A 10,567-nucleotide genomic window follows, 5' to 3' on the forward strand; every position below is an offset into this window, starting at 1 on the left:
GACTTATTGTTTTGTTGATTATTTATCATTAAGAAAGTAATGAAGAGAATGTTGACCCTGTAAACTAAACTGAAAAGTGTGCCTAACATACTTTTTTTCAGTGATCCAGTTGTTAAATATTTACCAGCACAATCCTGGTTGGATCCCTATTTATATTCCATTTTGATTGTTCACAGGATCACTGGCCTTAACATCCCCCAGCTTGGGTGGAGCCAAGATATGGAGTAAAGGCATGAACTGTCCCAACTTCTCCCCTGAGTTGCTCCAGATGCCTTTAAATAATGACTCTAAACAAATTTTAGAGCATCAGAATTCTCCCAAAATAGAACATTTTCCAGGCTAAGAAAACTTAGAAAGCAAGAAAGGTCTGTGGCATTGTCGTGAGAGTCCAGAAATTTTGGTGCAAGAATGCTTGTACTCAAAAGGCACTTTGAAAATCAAGTAAGAGAGACAGGAAAAATTAGGGAAAGAATTAAGAAAGATGCAAAAGAAAATACAAAAAGCTAATGAGAAAAAAAAATCTTAAAAAGCAAAATTGGCCATTTGGGAACGGGGGTACAAAAAGTTCACTGAGGAAAATAATTCCTTAAAAAATAGAACTAAGTAAATGGAAATCAATGACTTTATGAACAATCAAAATACAATAAAGCAAAACCAAAAAAGATGAAAAAATAGGAAAAAAGGTGAAATAACTCCTTGAAAAAAATTAACTGACCTGGAAAATAGATACAGGAGAGATAATTTAAAAATTATTGGTGTCCCTGAAAGCCATGATTAAAAAAGGAACCTGAGCATCATCTTTCAAGAAATTATCAAGGGAAACTGTCCTGATATTTTAGAACCAGAGAGTAAAATAAAAATAGAGAGAATCCAGTGATCACCTCCTGAAAGAGATCCTAAAATGAAAAATCCTAGGAATATTATAGCCAAATTCTGGAACTCCCAGGTCAAGGAGAAAATATTTCAAGTAGTCAAGAAGAAACAATTCAAATATAGGATAGTCACAGTCGGTATAGCAGCTTACATTGAAGGACCAAAGAGCTTAGAATATCATATCCCAGAGAGCAATGGAGCCAGGACTACAACTAAGAATCACCTACCCAGTAAAACTAAGTATAATCCTTCAGGGGGAAAGGTGGAGATTTAGTGAAATAGAAGATTTTCAAGCATCCATGATGAAAAGACCAGAGTTGAATAGAAAATCTGGTTTTCAAATACAGGAGTCAGGAAAACATAAGAAGGTAATCAGGAAAGTAATATCATAAGGGACTTAAGGTTTTTCTGTTTATATTCCTACATGGGAGAATGATACTTGTAACTCATTAAAACTTTCTTATTATTAGGGCAGTTAGAAGAACACATAGAAGACACATGAATTGAATATGAAGGGAAAATGTCTTTAAAATCCTTAAAAAATGAGAGAGAGGAATGTATTGGAAATAGAAAGGAAAAGGGAAAATGGAATGGATGTAAATTATCTGCCATAAAAAAGAGGCAAGAAAAAGTTTTTACAGTGAAGGGGAAGAGAGAGAAGAGAGAGTGAGTGATTGAACCTTACTCTCATCAGAATTGAGACAAAGAGAAAACATACACACTCAATTTGGGTACAGAAATCTATCTACTCTTAAGGAAAGTAAAAGGGGAAGGTGACATGGGAAGGGAGGAGGATGATCAAAGAGAGGGCATATTGGGGAAGGGAGTGGTCACTAGTAAAACACTTTCGAGAAGGAAATGCATGAAAGGAGAGAGCAAATAGAATAAATGGGGGAAATAGCAATAGTAATTATAAAAAGAATTTTGAAGCAAATTTCTCTGATGGGGCCTCATTTCTCAAACATAGAGGGTACTGAGTCAAATTCATAAAAAAAAAAGCCATGCTTCAATTGATAAAGGATCAAAAGATATGATCTATGCCCAAAGAGGTATAAATTCATACATCTCCTTTGTCATAACAATATCACTTTTAGGTATGAATCACAAAAGAGATTTAAAAATAAAAAAGGAAAATGTCCTATATATACAAAAATATTCATAGCAGCTCTCTTCTCAGGGCAAAAAAAACTGGAAATTATGGGGATTCTGGGGATTCTCATGAATTAGAGAATGGCCAAATAAACTGTGATATGAAATATGATGGAATATTATTGTTCTGTGAGAGATGATGAACAGCATGCTCTTTGAAAAACTTGGAAAGTCCTCCATGAACTCAAGCAAAGTGAAATGTACTGTGTACAAAGTAATAGCAACATTCTGGGATGATCAGCTATAAATGACTTTGCTATTCTCAGCAATACAATGATCCACAACTACTCTGAAGGACTTTATGATGAAAAATCCTATCCATACACAGAGAAGGAACTGATTGTGTCTGAATACAGATTGAAGCATTCTCTCTTTCAATCTGCTCCCACTCTCGCTCTTTTTCTTGAGGGTTTATTTTTTAGGGTGGGAGATCTATGTTTTCTTTTGCAACATGATTTTTATGGAAATGTTTTGCATAACTTCACATGTGGTTTCTTAATGGAGATTGGGGGTGGGGGTAAGAGAGAAAAATCTAAAACTCAAAAGTTTTTAAAACAAATGTAAAAAATTATTTTAAATGTAACTGGGGGAAAATATCAAATTAAATAATTTTTTTAAAAGATCCCCCAGGTTACTGACTATAGAAATTGCTATGAGTATTTTTTAAAGTTTCAGTGGAAACTATAGTTTGTAGAAGAAGGATATATTCTCAGTGTACAAACAAGTAGGGGCATCATAACAGAATTCCACTGTAGACAATAGGATGTTCCTGTCATCCTGATGGTAGCAGTTTAGCTCTAGAGATGATGCCAAGATGAAGGCTATTTGTTCTATCTGCTCATCTGGTGAGAGATCGAGGAGTTGAGAATAAGCCACGAAAAGGCTGAAGAGTTGAAAATCTCGGCATTCAGAAATGTGTGATAAACCAGAGATCCTGAATGGAAGGAGGGTCATATGAGAAACAAGGCAATGTCCTAAAGGAAAAGGCAAGCAGTTTTGATGGTAGACTAAGGCAAAAAGTGAACTCTCTGGGACAGGGATAGGACCAGGATCTATCTAACATTACACCTCTCTCCCACAGATAGAGAGGAACTGGTAGCTCCCTGGTCCTTAGTCTGAACATGTCATCTTCCATATGTATACCTGAATGGACATACCCACTATTATGTCACAGTAAGAGCCACCAAAAGTCACAAGTGACCTTGTAGAAGGTCTTCAACAGGCTTCTACAGATTATATAATTAGAGAGGTACAAAAGCCCATCTGAAACCTGCCCTGCTTTAGGTGGGGGCATCATGCCAATTTAATGGGTAGACAACTAGATCTAAGTATTAGTGTCCCATGTTTGTTATTTGTGAATTAATTCTAATAGCTCTGAATTTTAGTAGCAGCCAAAAAAAACAATTTATAGGAGAATTAGCTAAGTTGATTGACCCATTTGACATCCAAATTATTTTTTTTTTGGTCACAATATGTCTGCTCACCAATTGCAAAATTCAAAAAAAAAATAGATGATAGTTAAGTTAAACCTATTGAAACACAATAAAAAACAGGACCCAGAAAATCCATCATTGACTGAGATGCTGGACAACCCACAGGCACTCTAGATTTCTCATGGTCCAAATGGATGATGCTGAGCCACACCCCCTCAAAATGATATTTCCATGACTCAGTGCAGCTGTGACTAATCAGCTCCATTTCCCAAGCTACAGTTTTTCTGCATTGACCAGCTTTTAAGAAAAGTATGTTGAGTTTTAGGACATGAACAAGTATGGTTTGGCCTGGGAGAGGTCAGCCCTGACAGCAATGTTGAATGTGTTGGTTTCTTTATGGATTTTTTGTAGATCTGAATAGTTCAAAACAGGAACTGAGATAAACTAATTCTTTAAATCATTAACTGTGTGTTCTTCTTCCAGAATCACTGGGAAACTGCAAGATGATAAAGCAGATCAGTGAGCTGTCAAGTCTGAGAACCCAGAAATTAAGCTCTGTAAAATTGGATGGGGTGTCCCTACAGGTCTTATGCAGAGGAGGGATCATCTGTTCTCCCCATACCCTTGCAACAGCTTCCCCTCACTTCACATGAATTCATATTCCCCATTGACAGATTATATGACCTAAGATTGCCAACCCTCCTCAAATTTGGCATTACCCCAATTTGGTAAATAGCAGATGTTGACATAAATGTTAGATGAAGGTTTGGACTTATTCAGCATGTTTAGTAGGTTCCAAAGAGTAGATAAAAATACCTTAGGGACAAGTCACCATCCTCAGTCCAGTGGGTCTATAAACATTGAGAGTGTGACACCCTGAAAAAAACTATGGTAATGATACACAATTCTAATGCATCATCAATCAGTCAATATTTATTAAACAATCACTATATTTCAGGCACTGTGCTAGGTGCTAGAGATACAAATACAAAGAATAAAGCAATCCTTGTTCTCAAGGAGGTTACATTCTAACAAAACAATCCAATATTCACATGGACTGTGTCAACTGAGAAGTCTTCTATTTATTTCATCTCCTCTTCATATATAAATTGGACTATAGCTTCCACCACCACTACTCGAAGCCCAAGGTTCAATTTGGTAATAGCAATCTATTAATTAACTCAATTAATATGTGCCCCAGTAATACTGGCCCTCTTGCTGGACTTTCCATCTCCACAGGCTGTGCATTTTCACTGATTGACTCCCATGCTTAGAATTCTCTCTCTCCTCACTTCTGCCTCCTGGCTTCCTTCAGGCTCACTTTCTATAAGAAGTCTCCCAATGCCTCTTAATACTAGTGCCTTACTCCCGATATTATATCAAAATTAGTCTGCATATATTTTGTTTATACATAGATGTTTGCATGTTTTCTACCCCCATTAGATCACATGCTCCTAGAAGACAGGTACTGGGAGTTTTTTTTTTTTTTTGCATTTTTTGTATCTCCAGAATTTAACACAATGTCAGGTACACATTAAGCACTTAAATACATATAGTCTTTGACCCATTAGACTTGGATCCTGAAAGAAGGAGCATGGGCATCAGAATGAACTTGATATAGTCTATCACGGTAACTTAGCTGAGTCGGAATCAGTAAATCTGCAGTTTATCCATCTCCCACTTTAACTGGAGAGATGGGGAAATGTCAAATGTCTCCTTATGTTTCTGAAGAAAGCCTTCTACATTGCCCAATGGGGGGTATTTCAGTAAGGATGTAGGTGGCTTAGGGACAGGTTGCTTGCTTGGGTGAGATACTGCAAAATCATGGAGAATCCCCAGGAATGTAGGTTTTAGGCAAGCATCCCGATTTTTACTTTTGAACATTTTTAGATTTATTTTCCCTACTTAAATGCCATTCTAGCAGAGAACACAGATTGCCAGGGGCTGTTGGAAGTTTTTTCTCAGCACAACCCAAATGCGTATATTTCTCAGACACTGCAAAAGTGAATTCATTTGTATTTAGGACATATATACTCCCAAATCTCAAAACACAGCTTTGATTTCTGTTCACATACACAGAAATAAACACCTGCTATACACCTTTCATCTTCTATGAGCAATTTCTAAATTTTAAGTCATTTGAGAATATTTTGATACACGAGCTCCCTCTTGTGGAAATCCATAGGAAAAGGCATATTTAAATATGCATTATATAATGAATCTTAGTGATCATTTAGTCTAATTTTCTCATTTTTACAAGTGAGAAAACTTTGGTCCAGAGAGATTAAGCAATCAGTGGCAGTATTGGAAATAGAATAACAATTTTCAAGTATTTGTGAATTGCCATTTAAAAGAATTTCAGCTCGATATAAGGAAAACCTCCAATAATGAGAGTACCCAGTAAACAGAATTTTCTGTAATTTATCTGTCTTTATAGGATTTTAAGCATAGTCCAATTGGTCCCTTGTCAGAGATACTATGAATGTTCAGGTAAGAACTGGATAACACTATCTGTAGATTTATAAATCCAGATTCCCAGATTCTATCTATTCCAATGTGGTGATGGTTGTTTTCACTAGATGATATTAATATGCAATCACAGATTATTAGAGCTTTAAAAATCCAAAAGAGTGGTCTCAAATCCTACCTTAATTTTTCTTGCTACCAGACATTTTTAGAAGCTATTCCCTCAGTCCTGGAAAAGATTCCTTCCACAACCATTACCACAGTCAAGGAAACAGCTAAATTGTAGACACAAACACACACCCTCCTCCATCTCTTCCCCCTCTTTCCCTTCTCTTTTTGCTTCTTCCTCTCATACCCCTTTCCACTTCCTCTCTCTCCCTCTCCCCTTATTAAGGGGCAGGTCAATTCTCCGAGAGCCTCCACAACTATGAATCATAACATCTGAAGGAGTTGCAGGGTAGCCTTTGCTGACACAGGTGTTACAGATGGGGAATGAAATAAATTGGAGTCAGAGGGAAGAGGAGAACAGTCAAACAACACAATGGCCTCTCAGTCAGAGAGATCAGAGAACAGCAACTGCCTCTCAGTCTCCTTGTATTATCCTCTCACAAGAGGAGATCCATTCTGGGTTGGATCTCCAGTAGCCATTGTCAGGTGGTTCCTGTGTATTCCAACAGCTCTCCTGTATTCCAACATCCCCTCAATCCTGTCTTTCTCACCTTCTTCCTATCCTTTTCCTTCTCCCTTTCACTCCACCTCTTCTCTCTTCCTTCTCTCTCTCCTCCTCTTCCTCCACTTCCTCCCTTTCTCCCTTGTTTCTTTCTTCTTCTCTCTTTTCTCCTTCCCTCCTTCCCTCTTCTCTCTTTATTCTCCCTTTTCCTCCCACTGTTCCTCTCCCCCTTTTTTCTCTTTCTCCCCCTTTTTCTTCCTCTTCACCATCTCCCTCCCCTATCTTTTCAATCTCTACTTCCCCCTTCCCCTTGCCCCTATATTTCTCCTCTTCTACTCTTCCATACCCCCACCTTTCTCCCTCTCCCACTTAATGTCTGCATGGAAACAGCAAGTAAAAACATAGAGAACCCAAACTACTGTACTTGTATTTTTAATCTTGCCCATTATACTGTGATTATAGGAGTTGCTATCTTTGAGGAGTAGAAAGAAGGCATGGGATAGAAGAGACTTTTACATCAGAAATCAACAATGCTCTTAGGGAGGTGGGGTTGTTGCTAGATGGCTTTGCCTAAGAGTCTCTGTGTTCCCAAATGTTCTTCACATCCCTGAGGATGTTTTCTGTTGAGCCCTTGCTACAAGTTCTTAGGTAGAAGATCAAAGGCTTGAGGTGATGACTCTGTTTGTTATATGATCAACGCTAGCTACATTCTTGGCAATAGCCTCTGAACCCCATTCCTATCACAGCATATTTCCATTCATACTTGTCTCTGATATACTCTACAATTTGTGACTTTGAGTCTCAGTTTCCCTCACTGGTAAATGGTTAGGCTAGTCTGAGATTCCTCCCAGCTCTAAATCTTATAGTTTTATAAACATCTCAACCTATTGAAATATTTTCCATCACATGTGATGAAAAATGATATTAACCTCCAGAGAAAGAACTGTTGAAGTGTGAATGCAGATGAAAGCTTACTTGTTAATTTAATTTAATTTTTCCCTGTTACATTTTTTAAAAAACAATTTTTACATTAGTTTTTAAAACTTTGAGTTCCAGATTCTCTCTCTTGTCCCGTTCCCCAGAACCCATTAAGAAAGCACATGTGAAGAGAGCGAGGAGAAAATAGAAAACTTACTTTAAAAAAAAAACTTTATTATCCTTGTTTTTGATCTTCATTTCTTTTGCAACATGGCTAATATGGAAATGTTTTTCATGACTTGACATGTATAATCTATATCAAATTCCTTGCTTTCTCAAAGGAGAGGGAGGAAGGGAGGATAAGAATTTGAACTAAAAAGAATGTTTTTAAAATTGCTTATATGTAATTAGTAAAATTTTAAAAACAAAAACAAAAAAAGAAATATTTCCCTTTCTCCAAGATCCAGTTCAGGTACCACTTCCCTTATGAAGCCATGGCTAATTCCCCCACTTCTATCTCATGCTTCCTTGTTTAACATCTCCTAAGCACTGACTGCATGCTAATTTGTCTTATAACTATGTTTGTATAGCATATTCCCAATAGTTGACTTTAAATTCCTAGTCCTTTCATCCTTTCGTCATTTTTATATCCCCATTACCTAGAACAATGCCTTATACATAATAGGCACTTATAAATACTTATTAAAAGAATGAAGCTACTTAATATAATTCTTTCATTCTACAGATGGTGAAATTAAGTCATTTGGCCAAAGTCATACAAGGGATTATTAGTAGAAATCCCTAATTTCTAATGTGGTATGTTTTCCCATCTTACCACTATGTAGTATTACATCTTTAGATTTAAAGGTTTGAAGATAATTTCCAAAAGACATTTCTTAAGCATGAGGTATAGTACAAATCTAGCCAAAATTAGTAAAGCAATACAATAACAATAATCTACTTGGCTCCCACCCCTATTTCCCATTAACCTTTGCAGCTCTAAATCTCTTGATGCCAAATTACAGAAATGCTTTAATATTTCCTAATTGACTGTCATTAGTTCTAAGTCAACTTCCCCTCTATGGGATAAATGTCAAGCAACTTCACAGATTAACATAATGCCTGACACATAGTAGATAGTTAGCAAATGCTTATTGACTTGGATTAGCAAGGTTTATAGAATTATTACATAGTTCTTTCTCTCTGATCTAGTCCCAGTCATTATCTGGATTCATCTACCTACTTGCCCATGTTCAAAACTTATGTGTATTCTTTTATCCTTTCCTCCCTATCACCCCTCAAGATTATTTAACAAATCTCATCAAATCCATCTCTATAATATTTCTTATATAAGCCCTCCTCTTTTTTATTCCCACTGCTGCCTTCCTAATATGAATTTCATTTCTATCTATCTGGAATATTATTATAATAACCTTCTAATAGGTTTTCTTAGTTCTACTTTCTCGTCTTCTTATCCATCCTTTATACTACTGTATCAAAATAATCTTCCTCATATGTATAATCTGGTCATGTCAGTTTTCTGCTCAAAAAATATTTAGGAGCTCCTAGTATCCTTTCACATGAAGTTCAAAGACCTAAGTTTGGCATTTATTATACAATCAAAGACCATTTTACTTTTCATCTTTAAATATATACACTATGTTCAATTAGAATATTCTGCCCTTAAAATGTGCTCTATGTTTTCTTACTCTTGAGCATTTGCTCCTGCTGTTTTCTGTCACTTGGTGTGGTCTCTCTCTCACTTTCCCACTTTTGATTTTCTGTCATCTTTAAATCTCAACTAAGTTATTCCATGAAGCATTCCTTGATCCCTTTAATTGGGAACAACCTTGACTAGTTCTTTTTGTTGTATTTCTCTTAAGTATGCTTGGCATGTATCATTAATAATTTAGTTACTGGCATCTATATCTCATCTCCTTACTAATTTGCTAGCTATTTTCTTGAAAACAAAAGGCCTTGTTTTGTCTAAACTCAGTATCTTTCCTGGTATAGTGATTTGTATTCAGTAGGTAACTCATAATGTTTAACTGCACTGAAAGTACAAATTTGTGAAGGACCATCAAACTTTGATAGTTAAGAGGCCATACATAGTTAGACAATTCTAGCATTTGGAAGAAAACAGGCATGGCCTTCACACAGTCAGAAGAGAGATGGACACAGAGGCAGCCTTGAATAGTTCTAAGAAGCTGATTAATTGAGTCTTCCATAGTTCTGCAGGAGGGACCCCACAATATACTGAGAATCCTTGAGACTTGCTTGAGTCAAACATTGAATGCCACTAGTCAACAAGCATTTATTAAGTGTCTCCTCTACTCTGGTCATTGTACTAAATGTTGGGGATACAAAGAAAGGCAAAAACAATCCCTTTCCTTTAAGGAACTTACAGTCTAAGAATATGCTAAAAACAAAAACAGTATATACAAGATATATAATGTAAATAAAAGGTAATCTCAAAAAGGATCACTAGCAAGGTGGAGAAGGAAAAAAGGAACAATTGACCAAACAAGTAAGGTGTGGCCATTTATTTATTAGCAAGTGAAATCAACAGGCATTTATTAGATATCTATTGTGTTTATTAAAATAATTCCAAGAGACATAGTTTCCGAGTAATTTAATCGTTTTATCAACAAGGACAGGATGGTCATTTGGTCTTGTCAGCCCAAGCGGGATCACAGTTTATATACCCTTTGAAATTGTAAATATACCTGAGGGGTGGGAATCAATTCTGATTGGTTAACACAATGGGAGGTGGGCCATATTAAACGTAGGGGCTGAGTGACATCTTATCATCTTTGGACTATCACTATATCCAGACTACTTCCAGTTTTGGACAATAAATTCAAAAAATTTATTCCCCACCTAAGCTAAGCAGAACATAGTAGTTACCCTACCAGGGTAGGATCTTAGTCCAATCTCTTTTTCAACAATGGTCTTCAAGAAATTGAACATTTTAAAATCAAGATTTTAAAAGAAGGGGAAAACTCTGGAAGGGGAAGGAGATATTAAAGATTCAGTAATTGTCTGTTAATGTTGCCCT

This window comes from Antechinus flavipes, chromosome 4 (assembly GCF_016432865.1).
Source record: "Antechinus flavipes isolate AdamAnt ecotype Samford, QLD, Australia chromosome 4, AdamAnt_v2, whole genome shotgun sequence".
In the NCBI taxonomy this organism is placed as follows: domain Eukaryota; kingdom Metazoa; phylum Chordata; class Mammalia; order Dasyuromorphia; family Dasyuridae; genus Antechinus; species Antechinus flavipes.